General features: G+C 39.0%; 1 protein-coding gene across 1 annotated transcript in view; it reads right to left on the bottom strand.

Moving 5' to 3' along the window:
• Positions 1-14,017, bottom strand: part of LOC131955557 (uncharacterized) — a 78,457-nt gene extending 64,440 nt beyond the window's left edge. Inside the window, exon 1 of the mRNA XM_059319716.1 lies at positions 13,815-14,017. The gene's annotated coding sequence lies outside the window, so the exon portion shown is untranslated. The remainder of the gene's footprint in view (positions 1-13,814) is intronic.
• Between the last annotated feature and the right edge of the window lie 11,051 nt (positions 14,018-25,068).

Below are 25,068 nucleotides of genomic sequence, written 5' to 3'. Positions count from 1 at the left end.
TAACAATGGTAGTTGGGTGTTACTAACAATGGTAGTTGGGTGCTACTAACAATGGTGGTTGGGTGCTACTAACAATGGTGGTTGGGTGCTACTAACAATGGTGGTTGGGTGCTACTAACAATGGTGGTTGGGTGCTACTAACAATGGTAGTTGGGTGCTACTAACAATGGTAGTTGGGTGCTACTAACAATGGTAGTTGGGTGCTACTAACAATGGTGGTTGGGTGCTACTAACAATAGTGGTTGGGTGCTACTAACAATGGTAGTTGGGTGCTACTAACAATGGTGGTTGGGTGCTACTAACAATGGTGGTTGGGTGCTATGAACCTAGTGCTATAAGCTGCCAGACAATGGATTCTGAATTATTTCTAACTTTTTTTTGTAAACAGTGTATAGTTCTAGCTTCTAAACTTTACGCAAAGTCAAGTACCCCGTTTCAGGCAACTCAAGCAAATTTATACTTTCCAGACCTGTCTTAGTTTCGGCGCCGGGGTGGGGGAGAGGGGGGGGGGGGGGGCGTCCCAGAACCGACCGCTTAGTCTCTGAAAAGATAACAAACCAAAGCAGAAGTAAATTGCAGCTAACGCCGTTATAGACTTGTCAGAAGTGTGAGGGGGGAGTTTTCTAACACAACACTTGTAGTTTGGGGAAGGAGGGGGTAGGAGGGGGGGGGGGTGGCTTTTCAACTGAATACATAATGGAAAGTATCGATTTATTAATGTGCTTTCGCAAGTACAAAATAATCGAGCGTGAGTACTTAAGTACTGTGGATCTTTGTGTAAGGATATTTTTACTACCGATGCCAGTCGATTACGTCAACACCTTCACTGAAGAAAACGGTAATCAATAGTAAGCTACATTAAAAAACGAGAATATATTTACCAAAGCACAGAATCCTGTATAGAAAAAAATGAAACGAGTTTCACAAAGCTCGGTTGAAGCGAGCACAGTCGATCTCCAAGAGCACAAGATAGATTACCGGCTGATAACGGCTTGTTTGGCCAAAGACTAACTGTACCGAGAGTATTTGTAAGTCACGTCGCGTGACCTTTGACCTGGGTTCATTCCTTCACGTAGTCTCATTTTATTTCTGGCCTACTTTTTTTTTCTGGCAACTCGGAGTTCCCTTATTGTCTGACCCAAATAGACACGTGCTCCGCCTATTTTTAGCAATTGTCTCGATTTCATTCATTTACTGCAGTCGTACACAGCGGTGACGCAACTAGACAACACGCCAAAAAAAACTACTCGACCGGGAGAAAGTGAATGGAAAATTTTTATCTCTGGAGGACAACTAGGGAAGGACAAGGTTGAATTAAATATTTTCTAATCCAAGTTTTAATCTAAACCTGATAAGTGAATCTGTTTATCATTTTTTGTTGCTCTAATCTATGTGTCGCACCCAAATTTTAGAAAACACTTGATAAAACTGATTACGATACAAAAATCATCAATGACAGCTGATGTTCTTTAGGGTGGACTTTTGGAGGTTTCTTTTTTTATTTTATTTCTGGAGCCATACTTTGAAAACACGAATTGAGTGATTAGAGTATGAGTAAGTGATTTTAATACAAAATATAATAGTCATCAAAAGAGCCATAAGGGAGCCACATGCGGCTCCGTTGCTCCAGATAGCTGTCCCCTCAGAGGCGTAGAGACGGGGGGGGGGGTACATATGTCCCCGGGCGCCGACCCTAGGGGCGCTTTTTTGTGGCTACGTGTAGTTCCAATAAATAGGCTAACGTCATTTATAGATGGCCCCTAATGATTGTATATGGTACTACACTTCAGCGCGACCTAGAATCTATGTTCGCCCTACACTCTAAAATAGGACCGCTCATAAACGCCCCAGCACAATTTATATTACATACTTAAATTTGATCCAATCCCCTCACCCCATAAATTATTTCCTCAGAGTACAGAACAATAAAGGTGAAACCTGCTTCGTTATGTTCTTGTATGCTCAAATCCACATGCTGGGAACATCCAGACCAATCCATAGCAGAAACATGAGACAACGCACACGAACAAAAGTTCGCTTCACTCCCTGTTGCTCGCAGGTCATTAGGTCATCGATTGTTTTCTATCCGCCATAAAAATGTGTTTATGAGAATTTTATGTCTAAGACTCCCCGCTAAGTAATTTATTACTTCTATTTATAAACAGCCTCCTTAAAAAAAACTAGGGTCTTTTTTCCTTGGCATCGTGGTACAGATATGGAACCCAAGCTGTGGTTATTTTCCTGGTGCTCAATGGCGAAATCAAATCAACCGGCGTTATTTGCTGGCTCGGACAAACCTGAACCCTACAGGTTGTAGTTAACCAGATCCGTTGACGCCATAGTCATGTTTTATCTGGCAAGCCTTGGTTACACAAGACTTGCCACATTGGCTTGCTGAGTTGTGTCTGAGTGAGAGTTTTTAGTGAGGTTTTAGTGACGATTATTTTTGTTTTGACTGCATTCCAACAATTTAATTTAAAAAAAAACTTAGACCGGCTAAAAAGAGCACTGCCTACTACAAACGTTTAGCTGCAATTTAAATTGGCATGTGGCACGTGAACATGGCATAAGTTGATTTGAGTCCGTAGTGTTGATAAATTTAAACTGTAGCTAAACGTTTGTAGTAAGCAGTGTTCTTTTTACCCCGTCTAAGTTTTTAAAAAATTAAATTGTTGGAATACAGTCGAAATAAAGATAATAAATGGATGAAAAAGGTACCGGTATGGGGGTCACACGTAAATGAAGTCATGCTTTTTAAAATCATCTTTTACCTCACACCTTCATCACTTCTTCGTCACAAATCGTCACTAAAACCAGACCCCATCCCCTCTACATTAACGTCACACCTAAATGTATACCCCCCTCCCCAAACCGACGCCCCTCGTCACAGTGGTGGACTGGTGATGATGAGAAAGTGGTAAGACACCACACGACTGTGGTCTTATCCAGCCCATCAGATAACAGTAAAGTACTGTCAACAACATGCTTTGTGCAACCAACAACAAAACTTGCATGAATTAGCCATTTAAATTATGAAGTGATTTATGCAATACAAAATAATAACAGCGAACGAAAGATTACGTTGCAATAAAGGGTGTAAATTTATATTTATGGTAATTGATTGTATTTGTACAGCAGTCATTACAGGAAGATTTTGCAATTAATTTTTTCCCAGTTGAGTTGTTATAAAAACACCACCACAATATAATCAGAGAAGGCAATTGCAAAACAACAAAATACCACTAGATAACAATTAAAAAACAACAAAATACCACCAGAAAACAACCATAATACCACCAGATAACACAATTAGAGAATAACAAAATACCACCCTATTTGTAAAGTTACAGTTCTACAGACCCCTATACCAAGACACTGACCAAAACACTGACAGCTTTTCTTATATTTTAGTCTTTGAATAGACCCTAGTTGACTAGTTTTACACAACAGGGAGAATTACAGAATTGTCAGTATTTGTATCATTTTGTAATGAGACAGAATTACAGATTTGTCAGTATTTGTATTGTTTTGTACTGTAAGGCAGAATTACATAACTGTCAGTATTTGTACTGTAAAACATGCTTCCGGTTCCATTGCAGAACGGGGTACGCAAACAACAGGCTTAGAACCCCTGAAGCACAACGCTCCCCCAGACTCACTACTTCACCACCCCAGAATTCCAGGATAAAAAAAAATGTCAAGAGAGAAAAATGCCAGAAGTTGGTAAACGAAGCACACAGCACAGGTAAAAAAAAAATGCCATACAAGGTCGGTCTGACACGTGCTAACGGTTTTCATGTCATACACACATACATGCACACGTACTCACACACATACATGCACAGATACTCACGTACACATACAACATGGACTTTAAAAGTCAACAGTTGAATCGTAACCATCAGTTAAAAGAAAGTTTTAAAAAAAACATTGGTGTATAATTGACCACCCGTACCACTGCCAACACACTGCGTACACGTACCTACTCTGGAATCTAGGAATGCTAAAAAACGAAAACACTAAACAAAAATGGCTTTACAAGCATTAAACATTGAGCATTCAAAGATAATACAGCCGTGTGTTTTTTCAGTCTACAAAAAAACTGTCTTAGCATGACTTTTATAAACTGTTATATTATTTTTACACATATAATGCCCGCTATTCAGGACATTATAAATTATTCGGAAAAGTTCCAATGCACCCTCAGTAATATAATCCCCTTGCTTACTCCTCATCCACAGGTTTGGAGAGCTGTACCTAGAACAGAGCCTCTATTTTAGGACACAGCTTCTAACTTGAGGATTCAACCTATATCGCTAATACACAACCTCTATTTTTAGGACACAGTCTCTAACTTTAGGGCACAGCTACTAACTTTATGATACAGTCTCTATCTTTAATACACAACTTCTATTTTTAGGACATAGCTTCTAACTTTATGATACAGTCTCTATCTTTAATACACAACTTCTATTTTTAGGACATAGCTTCTAACTTTATGATACAGTCTCTATCGTTAATACACAACCTCTATTTTTAGGACACAGCTAATAACGATAGGACACAAGACTCTTATTTTAGGACAGTCTAACTTTAGGACACAGTATCTATCGCTTGAAACACAAACTCGTTATGACACTCGCTAGAACACAGCCTCTATGGCTAGGACACAGCCTCCTTAAATACATCAGCCCTTCTCGGATACAACATCCAACTATGTTTTAAACAGTCTCCTTCAAATCCATCGATATCAGTATCATTTCTAAAGACGCGACTAGAGATGGGGGGGGGGGGGGGGATGAGGTCAGGCCCGTTTGAATCCCTTTTGAAAAATTAAAATAAGTGGCGCTACCATTTACAGCCAAAGCTGCATATTAAATTTGTAAATATAAAACTCTTTACCCCAAATCCAGAAAAATTAAGATTCCGTTTAGTTATTGAACGGTTGGGTCCTTATCGACAACTCTGAGATTCACTGTGTTTAGATATAGCGGTGGTTGGGTCCATAATACCTACTCTGAGATTCACTGTGTTTAGATATAGCGGTGGTTGGGTCCATAACACCTACTCTGAGATTCACTGTTTACTTATTGAACGGTAGGGTCAATATCACCTGCTCTGAGATTCACTAAGTTTAGCTACTTTGATAGTTGGAGGCCATAGTGCCGACTCTGAGATTCACTAAGTTTAGCTACTTTGTTAGTTGGAGGCCATAGTGCCGACTCTGAGATTCACTAAGTTTAGCTACTTTGTTAGTTGGAGGCCATAGTGCCGACTCTGAGATTCACTAAGTTTAGCTACTTTGATAGTTGGAGGCCATAGTGCCGACTCTGAGATTCACTAAGTTTAGCTACTTTGTTAGTTGGAGGCCATAGTGCCGACTCTGAGATTCACTAAGTTTAGCTACTTTGTTAGTTGGAGGCCATAGTGCCGACTCTGAGATTCACTAAGTTTAGCTACTTTGTTAGTTGGAGGCCATAGTGCCGACTCTGAGATTCACTAAGTTTAGCTACTTTGATAGTTGGAGGCCATAGTGCCGACTCTGAGATTCACTAAGTTTAGCTACTTTGTTAGTTGGGGGCCATAGTGCCGACTCTGAGATTCACTAAGTTTAGCTACTTTGATAGTTGGAGGCCATATTGTCGACTCTGAGATTCACTGTTTCTAGGCTGTGCTAATGAATTAATTATTTTCAAAAGTAAACGTTAAGTTAATTAAAACTATTTCGATAGAGCGGAACTGTTTTGCCGTATTGTAATTAGCTCAAGTGGGTGAACCAATACAGGGCATACTTCAACAGAGGGAGGCGGAAGGGGGGTAGACTTAAAAAATCGGAAATACAATTAGAAATATATACACGTATCAAAAGTAAAATAAACTTTTTATATTTTTAATTGTATATAAAATGCTCTTTTCTTCGTGTTTATTTAATTTATACTTCTACAGCCTTAGGCGATACTCGGGAAGGACACCCCCCCACCCCAACACACGCAACAGATATAAACTTAGAAATATCAAGCACCCCCCCCTCAACTGAAAGACTAGCTCCGCTTATTATAAAGAGTAGGCCCTATTTATAATCACTAGAATAATATAGTGTGCCAGCGTATATTTAGAGGATTTTGCTAACAACGGTGCACATATTCCCAAACGACAACGTTGGACACTTAACGAAAGCTTGACACCCTTTGTCGCTTTCCTAAATTTGAATAAAGCAACGTCTGAGATCAACCCAATCTTTGGATACACGCTAGACCCATATTACAAAAACTAATCGTCGGCTAGACAGAGATCACGAGACTTTGACGTGACTTCAACCACGCGCTATCCGCGCGTGATTTTTAGAGCGGAGAAAATAAACTCTCAAACCCTTAGTTTTACGGCTGTACATGTTCGTGTTTCTACTATAAACTAAAGCTGTCACCGCTATATTTTCTGCTACAGATTAGCTAGAATCGTCTTGTGTAGAAATTAGGTTAATCAATTCTTAAATTCGTCTACTTGATGACTTCTAGGGGTGGGGATTTTTGACCTAACATAAAGATTGCATCATGTTGTTTATTAAGTATCTAGTACTGATGTCCCAGGCAGATAACGAAATAACCTTCACATGTCGTTACATGCCAGAGATTACACACTTGAGCTAAAAATAGTGGGAAATTTTGTATAGGATGTTGACAAGATGTAATGATTTAAACAAAATAAACAACTATAAACCCACAAAAACAGGGGGATCTTTAAACATGGGGTCATCCATAAATTACGTCACGCTTTTTTTCTGACGATTTTTACCCCCCCCCTCCCCTCCGGCACACATCGTCACAAAAAGCTAGACCCCCCCCCCCCTAAAATGACGTCACACCTCAGTCTACACCCACCCCCCCCTCAAAACTGCAGTTGAATTTTTGACGACCTCCATGTAAAAAAAAACAAATCACACCGAAGTATACCTGGTCTATAGTATAGGACACATCATTCTGAAGGCACGTTTACGCAATTCTGTTGGGCATAATACCTAAAAAAAAATAATCACACAACTCACGTTACGTAATTTATCTTGGCAGTACATCAAAAAAATCTGGCAATTTGGGGGTCATACAGGAACCACATTATGAATCTTGGAAAGGAGGGTGGGGGGTAGGTGTTTGGTGAGTGTTAAAAAATGTAACAAAGTAAGTTTTTCTCAAAGCAATTATATGAAATTAATTAAAATACATTTTTAAAATGAAAAACGAAACTAGACTGCCCGTGTATTTCTGAATTATTTTCTTTCTCAAACAAAAATATTTGCTCTAAACCCGGTCACTGGGCAGCGATCTTTACCTGGCAATGTGTCCCGTTCACCACTAGATCTGGTAGCCATTTTGAAGAAAGTTATTTGTTTGTTAAACTAATCGATCGGTTGGCTAAAGGGAAATATTCGAGTCTATATTTCATGTAGAGTCACGCACAAACTGGGACTATTCAGAAGCTTTATCCTTGCTTCCTATACAGCAACTAGATCTGGTTGTTTTTTTAAATGAAAAGACAGTAGGTGTACTCAACAAATTTTTACTGCTTGTTGTTTTCAACATGTATGTACGTATGGCTTTTTTAACCGAACATTAAAAAAAACATGAATCTATGTTAACGATTTGGTCGGATTACATTAGATCCATATAGAAGTATGCTATAATGACAATTGGATACATTCGTAAAGAAGAACAAAAATGACATTGCTGACTGGGAAGACTTTGCAGTCATCGGGGGATGGGGGGGGGGACTTTTTGTAACGATTTGCTACTTTTGTGGAAGGGGTGGGGCAATAGATCAAATCAACACTACGGAAGACTCATGTACATGGTGCTGCCGATGCGCCCCGCCATGTACACAATACTTTCACCCAGCCCCCCCCCCCTCTCCCACCCCACCGTAACGAGCTACAACCTATCGATAATGTTGGCCACGATAAACAGCGTGATAAAATTTTTTACTCCACGTGCAACACAAGTCAAAGTTCGAGCGACAGTTGTTGTCACCACGGCTGCACGTGACTGCGACTGACCAATGGGAATGCGGTTATCTGTGAGTCACAGTGCGACAGATCTCCAGTACGTTGACTTCAGTAAATATCCGGAAGTGCACCAGAACTAGCAGCAGTATAAAAAATGTATCCACATTGTCACGTGAGCAGGTCACCACAGTTGAGATAACTGACATGTCAAGGCTGTGTTTAGACATGTTACCGTGCACTGATAGTTATCGACAGACTAGATGTAGGCGTGTTTGTTATTTACTGTCTCCTACAAGGGTAATCCTACAAGGGTAATTACGGTGTGCAACCTGTCAATCAGCCCAACCTACACAATCGTTTAGCTAGTCTCGCCGATAACGATTATACAAATTATACAAACCTAGCTCTACTACTGTAGGTATTAGCCTAACGTTAGAGTGAGAAGTGAGACATAACATTACAAGTATCATTATTGTATGTACGGCAAAATGGTAACAAAACTATATACATTGTACCGGTACCACATTGATATTCGATACTTAGTACTTTTAATCTCTTAAAATCAGAGGTTCTTCCAGGCATCTCTTCGAGGGATGGGGGCGAAGAAAGTCTAACCCCCCCCCCCCGGAAGAAATGGAATTTATATAGAAAAATATATTTTACCAGTGTCCTCCTTCCCTCCCTCCCCCCGCCCCGGAGGAAAAAAGTCTGAAAGAAACACTGCTTAAAATGTAGTACCGTAACAAGTAGAATGTGACAGAGAAAGATAATTTCCGCACCGGGAACAGTCGGTCAATGGGGAAGGAAAATTCGTGTCTTCCCATAGCTCAAGCTAGCAAACTTGGCTCACAACTCAATATGTAATAGAGCTGGATGGGCAAGGAAACCTTCACAAGATTAGTTAGAGTATCACTTAAACATCATCGTATTCTACACATTGTCTTGATTGTTGATGGGGGAAATGTTAAAGGAAAAGTATAACGTAGGAAGGCTATCGTGGAGAAACTGACTTCAATTTAAAGGAAAATTATAACGTAGGAAGGCTATCGTGGAGAAACTGACTTCAATTTAAAGGAAAAGTATAACGTAGGATGGAAAGTGAATGAAATGTTGAGAGAAAAGTATGGCGTAAGGTGGATGTCTTGAAGGGACTGGCTTAAATGTTATGGAATAAGTATAACGTAAGGTGGATATATGATGTGGGAAAAGAGGTGGATATCGGGAAAGGACTGACTTAAATGTTATGGCGAAAAGAGGTGGATATCGTGAAGGGACTGACTTAAAAAATGTTATGGGGAAAAGAGGTGGATATCGGGAATGTACTGACTTAATGTGAAGGGAGAAGTTGGTGTGGAGAGGCCAACGATGTAACGTGAGGAATGTCAGCAACCCAAATGGCAAGTTTTTAGTGCCAACGTTTTATGACAACCAACTTCACGACAGCTCACAGCTGTACACTGCCCACTTGGTTTTAATACTGCTACTACTGCCTAGTTTATTCTCCTGCATCATTTTTATACTGCTATAAAGATGTCTTTTTTTTCTACCGCGCGCAGTTATAATGCAGCGACCTCTCCCGGCACAGTATACAGTTGCTGGTATGTTCATCGGCGCGTGCCAACCAATCCTCATCAATACCCAGATTGTGCTTGACTGCAGGGGATCAGAATGATTGAGAAAAATCAATAGGAAACGTTTCACACCATCCTCAAAGAGATGTAGGTTATCACGTGACCGGCACGGCTGCAGACCGTGATCGTCTGCTCCCCAGTGGGACCAACAGCATTATCTTGGGGCGAGAGATAGGCGGGAAAATATGTTTGTCATCTCCGTCAGACAAAACAGCCTGTTTGTTGTCTACCTTGGGCTTGTTTACTGTCCGTCTTTTGTTCATTGGTAAACAAACACTTATTACAGTACAGTTCTTCTCATTTTAATTGCTATTTGACTAATTAGACATAGTATTCCCCTGACTCCAGTGGCGTAGCGAGGTCGCGTGTCACCCGGTGCGGTACCAAATGGTGGCACCCCCCAGAGGCGTAGAGACTCTTCCCGGGGACAAACTTTCAATTTTCGATTTGTACCCCCCCCCCCTCGAACTTTTTTGATTTGCACCCCCCCCCCCTCAAATTTTTCTCTATATATTTTACCATTTTTTGCCTTGGTGTCACCCCCCTAAATGGTGTCACCCGGTGCGGTCCGCACCCCCCGCCCCGCCCCCCTCGCTACGCCTCTGCCTGACTCCCATAGGGTTGAGAGACCGAGACAACCCATAGACAAAAAAATTCGACTGATTATAACCTCAAAGTTCATGTCATTTTTTTTGTTATGCCATAATTCTGTAGTTTTACACCAGAAAAAAACAATGCGCACAATAATTACTTTACAGAAGTAAAAAAAAAATTACGGCCATAGTAAGGCATGATTAATCAAACCACGGTCCTCTATAAACACTCTCGAGTAATCAGCCACCCCACCCCAACTAATTACTACCCCCCACCATCGCACTGGTCATAATCCGATCATAACAGCAACAAAAACAACAAGGAGATAACAGAGAGTGTGTCGTTGTTTTGTTCCAGCGCTCTTTTATCCAGTAAACACAAATGTAAACAACATGTTTGCAAACGGGAACCACGTGACTTTGTTTACACAGGAAAGGGAAAAAAATCGAAACCTCACCGAACATTATCTTCTGCAACAGTGGCAAGAGGAGAGGCCGGTACCAACGCTTGGCACACATGAATAATTATGTAAAGGGGCCTGCGCGTGTATGCTGTAATGTTGTACATACATTACAGATCTTATATATATATATATATATATATATATATATATATATATATATATATATATATATATATATATATATGACCCAAGTAGGCCTACATGATCATCTGACAAGCTATCCCCCACACTTAATCATATAATCAATACCACATAGTTCTCATACCCCGCTCATTCTTTCTACCTCTTTTATATGAATATGAAGTTAAAAGTACAAGCAGTTTCTTTCGGGTAGGGGGGGGGGGGCAAGTACACTGCTCCCTACCACTTCGTGCGAAGAGGATAAAAACAATGATTTATATAGAAAATAAATCCTTTAACCAAGGTCCGCCCCACACCCCTCCTTTAAAAAAATGTCTGAAAGAAACAACGAATACAACATGAAATCCGATAAGATGACCACCAACCAGCTCCCCCAACGACACAAGACACTCTGTCAGACACCCACCCAGAGCGAGACAGACGTAATCTTAGAACCATCTTGCATTCACGGACCGTGTAGTCTGCTGACGTCGTGTCTGTGTCATAAAACAACATGGAACCTGTCCCGACCCAGTCACCCCCACGTTCCAGGCCAGCATCGTCATGTGCAGTACACACAGACTGGCACTCACGTTGTGAAATCGTTGTAGAGGCATAGGAAAACATGCGTACGTCGTCAACGTTATTATTGAATTAGGGGTCGCAGATAAACGACATCTGCATCCCCCCCCCCACCCATTCAAATTGTAACCGTGTGACGTTAAGTATGGACCACCCCCATCTTTCATCCCCCCCCCCCCCCCCTGCGAATCAAAATGTTTAAAACAAACGCTGCCGTCATCCTTACACATGAGCCAAATGTATTTGTTGCCCTATGTGGCACTAACTGAATAACCGATTCTAAGACCATCTGTCTTTACAAATAGGATAGGGGAGATAATTTAAAATGAAGATTGTGTGCGTGGCTTTAAATCTGGACAGAGAAAAATGCACTTTTTTTTCAAACTTGGCATTAGTCTTGTCTTTTACATATAGACTTTATCTACCGTCTGTTTAGTTATAAAATTAACAAATTTTGAATGAGCTAAATAGTTGAAGTTTCAATGACCTAACAACTAACATTCAAATAAAAGAGAAGGAAGGCCCCATGAATAATTAATAATGTCAAATTGTAGTTGCACAATATAAAAAATATATTTTAATTTCACATTTTAAAACCCTTTTACTAGACAACAAATAAAAGTCAACATATAAGAATAGATGTCTCAGCAAAAGAAACATTCATCTTATCTGTAATAAAAGCTACCTTTAACTCTGCACACCATGCACAATCAAATACTTTACTCAATTTTACCAGGTAACACTTTTAAATGTTCCCCAATCTACTTCATCTATAATTAACAGTCGCTGTGCACCCAATAACCCCCATAAAGGTCAATGTAATCATTAAGCAATTAAAAAAGCTTCTTTCCAAGGTTATTAATATAATCTTTATTGACTTTGATGTCGCAGTTATTGATAATGTAGTGGTAATGTTACGATTGTCCTAAAACAAAAGCCCTTTTACGTTCACACACGCCCACCCCCGCTCACACCTTACCACAAGAGTAACCAATACCTTATTTAACCACCAGGCAATACATTAGCTGTTCCTACCATTTTCAATTAACCAATTCCCTCTACACTAATTAAATTTAGTCCTAGCCAAAATCTGGGATCAATACGCTCCGAGCAATAGGGACTTTCTCTTCATGAATTATACAGTCTCCCCAGGACTAGAGGAATCAATTCTACCAAAAATAGTTGTCAATGGTGTTTTCTTTAACATCCCCAAGCTATTAAGGCTTCTCCAATGAGATCAGTTGGTCTAAAATTAATGTCGAATCTGATGTTTTTATTGAATTTAAAAAAACTGAACTTAATAAACTTGATTTACCATACAATAAACAATCAATCAAACTTTATTACATAAAAGTAATCTCAGAGCTGTTTGTGTTTTTTTGTTTTGTTTTTTTTTGTTTATTGTTTGTTTTTGCTTTTAAATTAATTAAGTTTTTACAAGAAGTCCTTTTGATTCATAATAAAACATAATGAGGTGGCAAAAGTGAACACAAAACAAAACATCTTTAAAGTTAAAGCTCTGTGTTTTAGACATGCTTTGTTAAAATCCTTGTCTGACAATGTTTTTATTTAATAAAAATCCCTTTGTCATCTGCACCTAATTATCAAAATTAACATTTTTTTTAAAGTTTTTTTTTCACCAAGCATATTGACATTACTGATGTACTTTTTGGCAATAGCTGAAAGCTGAGGCATGCCTTTTTTCAAGTCTGCTGTACTAAACAATTCATGAAATTAAGAAGATGTGTAAATATTTTTTTCTTATAGGCTGCCACATGGCTATATTCCCAAGTGAGATGTTCTTCTAGGTCTAGATGATATTTTAGGAATGTTACAAAGATAGATATTCTAAGTATAGTAGGCCTAATTATTAAATTAATTTTGTTTCAAGTTTAAATGAGTGTAGTGTTTTCACCACATCACATGAATGCAGCAGATTTAGAATCTATTATCAAACCTAGTGTTTCACTGTTTGGAGTCAAACCCCTGACATTTAGAATCATTAGGAAAAACAAACTTCTGCATAAATAATTAATATTTACTCTATGGCTCTATGGGACATCTTTTGAAACGTCACTGCAGTTAATTAAAGTGGGCTAGTGGCGCTAATGATATTATTAAGACGGTAAGGGGGGGGGGGGGGGTGTAAGAGGTTGATGAATGTATCTTACCCCCCCCCCCCCCCCCCCACTCTAACAAAGTGCATTTTATTTACTTCGCTTACATTGATCATGTGAATTAACTTTCATTACGAAAAATTGAGTAGACACCGGATTATTTCAAAAATAGGAACAGTTAACAATAGTTATGAAACGATCTAGATCTAGAATCTAGTTCTAGAACTAGATTTAGTGATTTAAGACTCTCACTCTAGGCTTCTTTATTAGCAGATGTAGCGTTAGTGCGCGTTGAGGAAAAAATGCATACTTACAAAAGTCAGTATATTTTTCCAACACTGCTAGGGTTAACGTGCAGAATAAATTTAAAATAAATAGAATCTATATGTATTTGTTTTACAGAAGAATGGCTGAATTAATCAAAACAAAATTGAGAACCAAGAGTTAAAACATCCACTGTTAGCCGCAAACGTGTTGACAAGCGGCAAGTAGACGTTACCTCTCACTAGCGATTGACTCAGCCGGTGTACTTGGTTTGGAACTTCACCGCTTCGCTTCTTCAAGTGGTGAGATGCGAAGGGGTGAGGGTGGTAGAAAAAAAACTCGTTTAAATTAAATTAAATGCAGTCGAAAACACATTGTCGTTAGCGTCTTACAAATCAAATTTCAAATTGAAGGGCTCAGTGGAAAAAGTACTTAAGTTACATTTTTTCAAAAATGAGTTAAGACCGGTAGATCTATATTATTTGATTACCTACCCTTAACCATCCCTGTAAATTTGGGCCATGGAAAAAGTACCGAAGTAGCTTAATTCGAACACTTTGCATTAGCTGTTTTGGTATTTCAGCTTCAATTTAACAACTTTGCACTCATTTTTCTCAAAACTCTCAAAATACACTTAAGTACTTTTTCCACTGAGCCCTTCAATTACTTCTTTTATCTTGTTGCTTTAGGCTAAAAAAAAAAAGGTAGCCTATAAAGAGTTTAAAAATGTTGGTACAAAATAAAAACTGTTCGGAGTTTCGGATGAGGAAAACCGAAACCTTAGTTAAAGGTTAAGGCTTAAGAGAAAATTAAAATTTAATTAACTCTTTATTGCTGTTTTAAATTAACTTTTCTAAAATCCAAAACATTTGCATAAATTAAATTAGTCAAGCGTAGAATGAATTCGAAACATTAGCAATAATAAGTCTCAAATGTGTGCAAAATAAAAGTTACTGACGAACAACTTTCAAAAGTCAATTTATAGTTAAAATAACTAGGGGGGAAAGCCCACTAGAGTGTGACTAGAGCTCTGAGATAAAAGCCTGACCTTCTTCTTCTTCTTCTTCTTCTTCGTTCTTAATTATTAGTGTTGAAGGGGATCGAGATTTATCTGCCAGTGGGTTTTGAACTCGAGACTTTGTTCGAATTTATCAACCATGAGCTTTTTGCCGACTCGACCACGCCTCCAACACAATTAAGCGTTACGTGTCAACTGGTTATGCGCCATTGATGCCATTGACTCCGATTTCAGCCTGCTTTTCTTTTTGGATTTGCTTCCATAGCCTTTGTCTAACCAAGGGGGGGGGGGGGGAAACGACGACTGAGCCCCAGAGACGTGTAGCGACCCTTCCCGGCGCCCGGGGACAAACTTTCAATGTGCACACCCTCCCTCAAACTTTTGATTTGCACCCCCACCTCAAGCTTTCAATTTACTTTCCAACCCATTTTGGCGCCCCCTAAGGTCGGCGCCCGGGAACATATGTCCCCCCCCCCTCGCTACGCCTCTGCTGAGCCCCCCCCCCCCCCGAACGAGATGGAATTTATATATTAAACATATTTTTACTAGTGCCCCCCCCCATCCCGGGAAATCTAGACCCCCCCCCCCCGGAAAAAACGTCTGCATGTAGCCCTAAAAATCTGCGTATTGTGAGATAAAAAATATTGCCGTTATAGAATTTTCTTGAATCAGCATTCCTGTAGTTGGGTGTCATCCATAAATCAGACCCTTCCCGGCGCCCGGGGCGTACTTTCAGTTTGGCACCCTCCATATATATATAGGGGTCATCCATAAATTACGTCACACTTTTTTGACGATTTTTATCCCCTCCCCTCCGTCGCACGTCGTCACAAAAAGCCAGATCCCCTCCTAAAATGACGACACACCTCAGCCTACAACCCCCCCCCCCCCTCAAAATTGCAGTTGAATTTTTTTTAAAACATCGATATATATATATATATATATATATATATATATATATATATATATATATATATATATATATATATATATATATATATATATATATATATATAGATATATAGATATATAGATATATAGATATATATACAAACACACACATATGTAAATACACACACATGTGTGTGTGTGTGTGTGTGTGCAACAGTCCGAAAAAAGATTTAATAATTACGATGTATTATTTTCGTTCCCTAAAACAATTAAATTTCCCTTAAGTTGCATTATCCTTTGAAAAATGATTAGTAAAGTCAGAAAAAAATAAACCTCATCTGAGTTTTGAGGGAAGTTTGTAGCAGGTGCTAAATCGTTTAGGAAAGTCTTTTTATGTTTTATCTTTGGAACAGTCTATGTTATGATGTGTTACATAGTTGGATTATAAGTTTGTTGATTAAGGTTATACGATTGATATGCAATAGCAAATTGTTAATTTATTGTACACATTGGAATATCCATACTTCCCTCGTGACATCATCACAAATGTCCTCCCCCTACCAGGAGTTTAACGTCATTTACGCCTTGGGAATTGACATAACTCACATAAGCGGACATACGTGAGCGGAGGGGGGGGGGGGCTGCAGTGCCTGTCTCGATAAGTTGTCTGAAAGAAAAACTAGGGAAATCAATTTTTTTAATACATTTTTTTTGACGGAAATTCAAATTTGCAGCACCTATAACTATAACCATAGCCTAACAATATATACGTTTTGTCAACTTATATTAGCTGGTCAACTATGTGTTCCTACATTTAGATTGTCTGAACCCTGACATTACATGTATTGTAGTAACACGTACAAAAACACACGGCAACAAAACATAGCTGACACCGGATTATTTGTTGCTGCCGGTGCACTAGCTCAACTTTTAGACAATATCAAAATTGGTTTCAGCCTTTCTGGTGAAACAAAAATAGTATTGACGGGTTAGCTCGAAGTCCATCACGGGATTAATACAATCTAAAAAAATAAATAATCGATGTTGTTTTTTTTTAACTTAAAATGTATTTTTTTAGACTTGCTTATATAATGTCCAGTCGCCCAAATCGTCTTTTTCACATCCCAAAACCGTCACAATATTTTAGACTCTAGGCAACACCTCCTTAAAATGACGTTCCAAACTCACCTAAAATAACCATTATTAAACTGAGAGAAAAAAAACGTATCTAAAATCATTTTTAAGAGGTTTCAAAATGTATGCTCAGTCATATTTCTTACCTCTTTCATATATGTCGTATACCGTCACATAGATGTCGTCGTCCCCCCTTCACCCCCCCCCCCCCCCACACACACACCTTCTAGGGAAAGTACAATTATTATGTAACACGAAGAAAATGATTAGAAACTGATTGCTTTGTTGTGATTAATATGGTGGGACAGAGGCATTGAGTTAAGATATGCCTTTCTTTTATATATATATATATATATATTTTTAGCGCAATTTCCATACGGACAATTGCGATTATTAACTCGTTATTTCTGGATGGATGGATGAATGAATGGATGTGTGTCCGCAGCTTTACCGCAGCTTTAAGTCGTATCTCCTCCTCAACGAAGCAATATTGAGGACTAGTTCCAAAAGCAAATATGTTAAGCAAGTTCCGATGATGATTGTGGGCCAAAAAATTCCCGGAATTCCTTCCTGGATTTCCCGGAAAAGCCAAAAAAAAAACTCGAAAAAATGCAGTTTTTGGCCCATATCTCGGCAACCAGACCACTTAGCGACTTGAAACATTTACCAATCGATTTCTGCCATAATTTAGAACAATATTGCCGAAGAAAGTTTTCAAAAATATCCTTTCGTTCGGTCACAAAAAAAAATTTAAAATTACATAAACACCTACAAACCGATCGTTCTCCTAGCTTGAACGCACCCCAGCATTATACGTCTTTGTGATCACTATCTATTTTTAGATAACATAAGGAAATTGCGCTTAAATTGTTACTAGACTTTTTATTAACTTGTTTTATTTGCTAAGGCTGTGTCATTTAGAATTCACTGATGCAAGGTCTATGGATACAGTTTTGTACACTTTTACAGGCTTTCCATAATATTTTTTTTTTAATCACTGTTTTCGTTGTACTAAATTGAGTGACCTTAATATAGATCAGTTAGATATGAGGAAAATGTCACATTTTTTTCTAATGCTAATATAGGTGGTGATAAATCCAATATTGATTAAAAAAAAAAGAATTTGGAAAAAAAAGGCTATATTAAGGATTTACTGGTGTACTTTCTTGTTGAAAATTATATCATGAAATATGAGACTTTAAAAAATGCATTTAAAAAATATAAAGTTTACTATGCATCATCTCAATGAATAGAAGTTAACATAATTAATTAAACAACTTTTGAAAACGAGTTCAATAGCTAACTTCGATTACACATGTATTATTGATATTGAATGGGTTGTTTCCCTTAGATGCGAAATCGCTGTTATATTTCTTCTTCCGTTTTTGCTCCATGCTCTACCTCTACACCAAAAATTACAGTATTTTTTAACAAGCAGGTAGCGAATTAAACCAAACTCAATACAATACTACCGACCAAAATAATAAAACTTCCACCATAAATCAAACATAAACGATAGATATTAATCATAGCCCTGATGTAGGCCATCTAAAAATGACGTTATGCAATCAAATCCTCTTTTAACCACCCTCCCCCCCCCCCCCCTTTTTTTTTTACTGTCGTCACGCGTGGTCACGAAAAAAACAGGATACACACCCTATCAAAAATGACCTCTCAAAGACCCCCTACCCTCAATTAACTACCACTGAATGGATGGTACCCCCCTCCTTCCACACACCCCCACTCCCCTTCTATATGGGTAACGTCACAGCAGCTAAACCTAATCCTAGTGATTAAAGATAATCAAAAGCCATTTAGTAATATTGTCAGAGCCCCCTCCCTGTAACTACCGGCGTAAATAGAAAAAAAACGGATAGGGTGAGGGGGTATGTCATCGACAGTCAGTTTATATAACGCCACAGCTAAGACTGACGCAGTTGTATGGATGTGGGTCTAGGGGCCAGCATTTCGGGTTTCTATAGATGGGTGGTTAGATAACAGACCGACTCCACCGCACCCTGACCTGACCTGGGACTTCGGGGGAATCACTCAACTGTGACAGTCATTCGCGTTACTCTTCATGACGTCACCGAGCAACAGCCCATTGTGTCAACAGTCAAGCTCCTGTAGCGGTTGTCACCGTCGTCAGCTCTAAATTAAAGACAATGACCCGACCGTACCTGATACGAATAAAGAGTCTCTATCATCATGAGCGTCATTTCCTATTGTGAAAAAGTATCTCAAACTGAATACATTAGGCTGTGTCGAAGCTCAATAGCGTATAAACATTTTATTTCCTTAAAATCCTATTTTGTGGGTGTCTCTCTACTTTATTATCAGTAATTAATATGGGGTTATCCATTAATGACGTCACGCTTTTTTGACGATTTTTACCTCCCCCCTCCCTCCGTCACACGTCGTCACAAAGAGCCAGACCCCCCCCCCCTAAAATGACTTCACGCCTCGGCCGGCAACCACCCCCCCCCCCCCTCAAAATTGCTGTTGAATTTTTCTTAAAACATCGATATTTTCACAAAATCTTGTCTGAACTCTGTCAACATTGAGTATTTTGATCAATTCCTATTACAATGTATTAAAACCTTTAAATAATAATAAATAAATAATCTACTAAAGATGAGGGATTTTAAAAATATGTACACCCCGCTCTCACTCTATATTGTTACTATAACGCCAGCATACGTCCATAGTTTTTTTTTGTACTTTTTTAAACCCCAGATAACTTTTTTTTCTATATAGATAGGGCCTGTCTCTACCCCAAACATGGCCCCTAACTATGACCCTAACGCTAATCCTGATGTATCATTAATCCAAAGAAAACGTACACAAATGTGGTAGGAGTGGTTTACCGTTGTAACGGTGTGTTATCAGCGCTAGGAGTATTAGAGCAACGTTATGTAGCACTGCCTGTAATTTTTCTCTACTTACTTATTCTAGGAATGTTGTATAAATAAATAAATTGTCGCGGTTTTTTTTTATATTTTTTTTATAAGAATTATTTCATCCAATGACGCAGACACAACGATTTTCTGTTGTTGTTTTTTTTTAAATATGACTCAGCTGCCATTTAAAAAAAAATTAAATAAATGATTTAGTAGACCTAATAATTTATAACTTGGTTGATTTTTAAAACTGTTTTGATGACACAACGACAGAAGAAAAAAATGAGATATGCTACATGACGGGGTTGTCCTGCCGGCGATTTTTAGAAAAACCAACTTTTAAAAAAAAAAAAAAAAAAAAAAAAAAAAAAAAAGCCAGTCCGAGTGAGTTAAGAGGCCTTACATCACCGGCAAGGTTTCGGTGACCATGACCCCAATACGAATGCGAACAATTCACAACACTAACAAGCCACGCGTCGAGCGACGGAAAAATTCCGCCCGGTCGTCTGAACTTGATGAGCACAGGGCGAACCCTGCCACCGGGAAGTCCCACCGTCAGGCTTTACGTCATCAGAAATTATGCTAAAATTAGTAGCGTTCCCAGACGTTTGATCTGAAAATACTAAACGTAAAAACCCTGTTCAAAATAACATCAGCTTTTCAGCTCCAAATGTTACAATGAATCATAAATAGGTTTTTTTAAGCGAGGGGAGGGGGGGGGGGGGTCATAAAATTGTTTATAATTTAGCTTTAATTAAGAAATATAAATACGAAGCTTTTCCATATTAAAAAAAAATCATGCTCACATTAAAATTATTTGCATGCAACAACTTAATTGTAAGCGAACATTAAGGATTATGTGGTGATGTCGGTTATTTGAGAACGTTTAATCAATGAAAACATTTTACACCAGATTATTTATTAACAAGCATTTTATTTTCAGAAACCTTGCGGGAAAATCGATTTTAATTTATCTTCTTCACCCACACATTTTTCTGCCTTTAATTTTTTTTTACCCGGCGCACGGGCTGGTTATGTAAGTGGTGCATATCTAAACTCCACATTCCTCTCCCTCCCTCCTCCACCATTGCAGAGATTACCTGTTAGACTACGTTACGTGTTGGGCGTAACAAGGTTGGTGCGAGGGTAAACGAATAACCCGGGGTGCCATCAGAGCCGGCGTTAGGGGGTGGCAAACGGGGCGGTCGCCCCAGGCCCCGCGCTTGAAGGGGCCCCGCGCTTCAGCAACGCCATTGTTGCCTGAATTAGTGTGTAAACTTAAATAATCTTTGCTGAATTAAATTAAAAAAAAAAAACAACTAAATGGCCGAAATGGTTGGATGTTAAAACTGAGGCCAAGGCTGATGTCAGTGAGTTATCCTCTACATGGACTGGTACAGACCGTTATTCTAAAGAAAGACATTAGTGTCACACATCGCTGGCACGGTCGACTCGCTATTGTCCTGAGGTGACTTGAGATTGCGGTCGCGAATTGGCCCCCGACCTGACATGGGAGGTAAAATCGGGAAAAACGTAAAAAGATACCCTATTGTTTGCAGACCGTTGAAGACGTTTTTTTTTTTTAGTGAGAAGGCGGGGGTGCCTGTAGTAAACAGTCAGTGACCTGATGATGGCTTGCAGAGGAGGAGGGGGGAGGGGGAGCGGATGGGGACATGCCCCGGAAATCCAGAGTATTTATCCCTAAAATCATAATTTATACACTGTATGGGCATCTTTTGTGTAACATCTTTTATGCATATTCACCACGATACTTTTGATAGGCATCCATACAGTAATTATGTTCATATTTATTTTATATATTGCCAGGTCATCTTTAAATACATTATACTTGTATTTATTTTTATATTTTTGAAGGGCATTTATACAGTAATTATGTCCATTTTCATTTTGGTAAACTTTAACGGTATTCGTAAAGTGATTAAGCACATGTTTATTTTAATTAATTGTAGGGACAGTGGCGTAGCGAGGTCGGGTGTCACCCGGTGCGGCACTTAATGGTGTCACCCCCCCCCCCCCTTCCCGAGGCGTAGCGACCCTTCCCGGGAAAAAAAATTCAAATTTTCGATTTGCACCCCCACCTCCTCAAACTTTTGATTTGCATCCCCCTCAAGTTTTCGATTTGCACCCCCCCCCCCCCACACACACCTCAAACTTTCGATTTGCACCCCCTCAAGTTTTTCTCTCTATATTTTTTGCCTTGGTGTCACCCCTCTAAAAGGTGTCACCCGGTGCGATCCGTAACCCGCCCCCCCCCCCCCCGCTACGCCTCTGTGTAGGGATATTCAGTATAATAGTTAAGGCCATAGTGATTCTTGTTTTAAAATAGTGTAGGCACACTAAACAAATTATAAAGTCTATACTGTTTGATACATCGGGCCGAGACTGTTTTATGGTAAAGTTCTCCTGATTTCTAAAACGTCTAAATTACCGGCAGTCCGAGCATGCCATCGCGAAACTCATAAATAACATGGTTCACTTTCTAATTATAGACACGGACTTTCTCTTGTGAGAACGCGGTCTTAACCTGTAATGTAATACGTGGACGCTCTATACACACGCACCTTCTCTTGAATGGCTGCGGTCAGAGATCCAGTAACGTTGTACCCGAACTGATTTTTTTAGGGTTTGGCATCCCATAGATTTAAATGTACAGTTATCCTTCACGGGCTTCACCTCACCCCACCAACTGTCACCCCCCCCCCCCCCCCAGTGTTCCACCTTACTGAGCGTCCGTGATTACATTTGAGAGTCATTTCCTTTGGATATCTATAGCTGTAAACAGTGTTTTTCACGATTCGAGCTTATTCCGAAATCTATCAATGTTTTGCTATTTTCCCCGGCATCCACACACTTTGAATGCCACTGTTAACACTCGATAAATTGAGAAAATATCGATACTATCACCTGCCACTGTGGACCGAATTAACGTTGCTTCGAAGTGCCTGAAGGTATTAAGTCAGCCAAACAGTGCCTTCAGTACATTTGGAGTATTCGGGATTCCTTTCCCAATACGGCGATCGCCTACAGAATCTTGCTAACAGTTCCAGTCACGAAAGGGAAGAAAAGTATATCTTCGTTTGTGAACGTACTGGTAAGATTTTCATAAATAAACATTAATGTAAAAAAATCAGGTTTGAAGCTGACGTTCATCGTCTCTTTAATGCGTGTATCAAACTTATATCTGTTTTATTTTTTACTTTTCAAACAAAAAGCCTTAACAGAAACAAGCAACGTTTCAAAAGCACTTCTAAGTAAACAAATTATTTGTTAATCGGTGTCTTAATGTTAATACGACATTGATAAACAGCTTAAAAATACCATATATATCGTTATAAATATTAATTCGCGATGAGAAGAAAAAAAAAAACGCCTCACTGTACATGTTTTATTTAATTATACACCAATGAAAAAAAAAAGGCCCCGCGCGGATGGTTGGCCATAGGCCCCGCGTACCCCTAACGCCGGCTCTGGGTGCCATGGTGGACGGGATGGGCTTGACATTATCAGTTGTAGGCTACATGGTAGCCTTCATATGGTAGCATACATGTTGCTTCTATATGGACTAAACAGATCTAAAATAAATATCTATGATTGAAGTTTTAAAAAGGTGGCTTTATTAAAGCTAACCACATCAACCACATTCATACGCTTTTCTATTTATTTATACGGTATTTTGCTAACTTTTTCATAACAATAAATATATTTATTTCCATGTTAATAATCTGATTATACTTTGACACTGTTGAAAAATCTCACTTGTTGAATATATTGTAAGACTGTATTTTAAAACAGGTAAATTAAAGCCTTTGTTTTGGTTAATTGTCACAACATCCACCCCACTAATTGTATACCTTCATATTAACTACATTTGTTTTACTTATTATTCTTTTTAAATTGTAAATAACTTTAGCTTATCGTTTTTTTTAGCAAATCCATAAGAGAAGGTTTTTAATGAACATAATTACAAACTTGACATATAGGCCTACAAAGGATCCATAAAATGTTTTAGAATAAATTCATAAACGTTTAGTTTAAATATTAATCTGACTCGTCAATCAATTTTATACCATTTTCATCTCATCTTAGTAATAGGGAGTCCTATTTACATTATGTTCTACACCGTACATCAACAATCATCTGCTTCTATTTTCGATCAAGTTAGCGCAAAAATTTGATGTAAGCAGAGTTACTTTCAGGCATCTCTTCATTGGGGGGGGGGGGGGGTGACAAAATAGAAGTTATATTAAAATTACGCTTTTTTTTACCCACACCCGAAATTTTCTACCACCCCCCCCCCCCCCCCCCCCACACCCCCACACACACACCAGGAGAAAATAAAGCTCAAAGCAACACGGGATGTCGGTAGTGAATTGGCGGCGTCACTCAATGGTTCTAAGTTTAGTGTCCTGACAAAACTATTCAGGCTCAATCATAGGTAAATGTAAACATCGAATCAGGTGACACATGCCCTTGTAAACATTGCATCATGTGACACCTAAAAATGTAAACAGTGCATCTCGTGATACAGGCGATCGTAAGCACCGCATCATGTGATCTTGTTTTTCTTCAAAAAAAAAAAAAACTTAAGAGATATTACCGTTGATTATTTATATAGGTAATATGACTAAAATCTTCTCCGCTCTAGATATGTCCTTTAAAAAAAAATAACTTTTGTTTTTACGACGCGCATTACTGCACGTTAACCTATTAACTTGAACGCATCCCAGTCTGATGATACGGAGGCTTGTGAGTTCCTGTTGTGAGGACCACTGTGTTGTTAGGCTAATAGCTACTCAGAAACGAAGCCAATCTAGCACTCTCTTTTATCTGTACATAACGTTTGCTCTAAACACCGCTTGATTGCCGAGGCCTGTATTCCTCACGCTTGAGATGGTTGGAAGAAGCGTGTCTATATAAGTAGATGCAGGTAGACACATTTCTAGCGTGTAGTGTGTAGCTTCGCCAGCGCGAATCGAGTTCATCGACACTGACTTTTTGGAGTCGACCCGGTCTAAAAATAGCACGGCAAGTCTGCAAAATGAAGTTGACGATCGATTATTCACTGGGTTTGTTTCCATGGTGATCTACGTGGGGGCAGGCTTTGAGATGTAGTTATGTGTTTAAGTTGATAACTGGGAAATAAGTGAGTTTGCAGTACAGGAGGAATGGGGGGGGGGGGGGGGGGGTTGAGTGCAAGTATGTCTACCTACACGGTTGATGAAAATACTATTTCAGAACACAGGATAGTGTTACTTTTAAGAGATGGGGTTAACGATTAGGTTAACAAAGTAAAACTTGCTAAAAAATAACAAAAAAAAAAACTATCCTCCAAGCTGTCAG

This window comes from Physella acuta, unplaced genomic scaffold, assembly GCF_028476545.2.
Source record: "Physella acuta isolate Inbredline_101_S28 unplaced genomic scaffold, ASM2847654v3 ptg001078l, whole genome shotgun sequence".
Lineage (NCBI taxonomy): Eukaryota > Metazoa > Mollusca > Gastropoda > Physidae > Physella > Physella acuta.
Note: the sequence above shows the minus strand (reverse complement) of the source record. Positions and strands in the feature narration are given on the sequence as shown.